Raw genomic sequence first — 1,395 nt, 5'->3', positions numbered from 1 at the left:
TAAATCCGGAAAGCTATCTGCAGACATTTTCACCCCTGATCCGGATATCTGCGGATTATCTGAATCCGATTACTAGTTCAGTGGCAAAAAGGAACCCCCTCTCTCCCTTGTTAGAATTTGTAGGATATCAATTGCCAGCTCACATACATTAGCCAGGAATTGAACCCAGGTCACCTGTTTGGAAGGCAGCTGTGCTCACCATTATACCACCAAAGCCTACCTAGTATGCAGCCTAATATGAAGCCTAGTATGAAGCCTAGCATGAGGCCTAGCATGTACTATTGTGATATACTCAAGAGAAAAATGACTTCAGAAAGATCATGTGCCCCTATGGATGATGCTGGTGTAACACACACAGCAAAGGACAGCAATTTGAAGTCTGGAAGATTCCAGGGTAAGGGTGGGAAGGATGAAAAGCTAGGAGGCCATGCAACCATTCCTGCTAACCTAAATCATACTTGTGTGTTACAACACATTGGTGTAAGACTTTACCAAATGTAATGCTTTAATATGGGGAAGCTTAGCTGCTAGTGTTTTTTTTGTAAGTGTGGTGTCACAGTTCACTCATCTCTTCAACTACAAGAAAGGCCCAGGAGTAGTGTTAGCTACCGTAATATCTATGTTACGGCAGGGCCCTTATTACACTTTCTCTTACAGGGCTATGGAAACCATTTTGGCCATGTGATAAAGTGAGGTGCAAAAAAATGATAACTAGCAGAGGATGGTTTCGATCCATCAACGTCTGGGTTATAGGCCCAGCCCGCTTCCACTGCACAACTCTGCTGCTGCAAAGGGTATGCTTCGTTATAGGAAAATAAAGCGATAAAGGGAGGTGCAAAAATGAAATCATAACTAGCAGAGGATGGTTTTGAACCATCAACCTCTGGGTTATAGGCCCAGCACGCTTCCACTGCACCACTCTGCTGCCACATAGGGAATGCTTCGTTGTAGGAAAATAAAGTGATAACGTGAGGTGAAAAAATGAAATCATAACTAGCAGAGGATGGTTTTGAACCCTCAACCTCTGGATTACGGGCCTAGCGCTCTTCCACTGCACCACTCTGCTGCCACACATGGAATGCTTCATTGTAGGGGAATAAAGGGATAAAAAAATGAAATCATAACTAGCAGAGGATGGTTTTGAACCATCAACCTCTGGGTTATGGGCCCAGCACGCTTCCACTGCACCACTGTGCTGCCACATAGGGAATGCTTAGTTGTAGGGAAATAAAGGGATAAAGCGGGGTACAAAAATGAAATCATAACTAGCAGAGGATGGTTTTGAACCATCAACCACTGGGTTATGGTCCCAGTCCGCTTCCACTGCACCACTCTGATGCCACATAGGGAATGCTTTGTTGTAACTTCGTTGTAGGAAAATAAAGTGATAAAGCG

General features: G+C 44.2%; 1 non-coding gene across 1 annotated transcript; it reads right to left on the bottom strand.

Annotated features, from left to right (window-relative positions):
* Nucleotides 1–853: 853 nt before the first annotated feature.
* On the bottom strand, nucleotides 854–925 carry TRNAI-UAU (transfer RNA isoleucine (anticodon UAU)). The gene has a single exon. It is a non-coding gene; the product is annotated as a tRNA-Ile (tRNA).
* Between the last annotated feature and the right edge of the window lie 470 nt (nucleotides 926–1,395).

This window comes from Hyperolius riggenbachi, chromosome 4, assembly GCF_040937935.1.
Source record: "Hyperolius riggenbachi isolate aHypRig1 chromosome 4, aHypRig1.pri, whole genome shotgun sequence".
In the NCBI taxonomy this organism is placed as follows: Eukaryota; Metazoa; Chordata; class Amphibia; order Anura; family Hyperoliidae; genus Hyperolius; species Hyperolius riggenbachi.
This window is presented reverse-complemented; position numbering and strand designations above follow the sequence as displayed.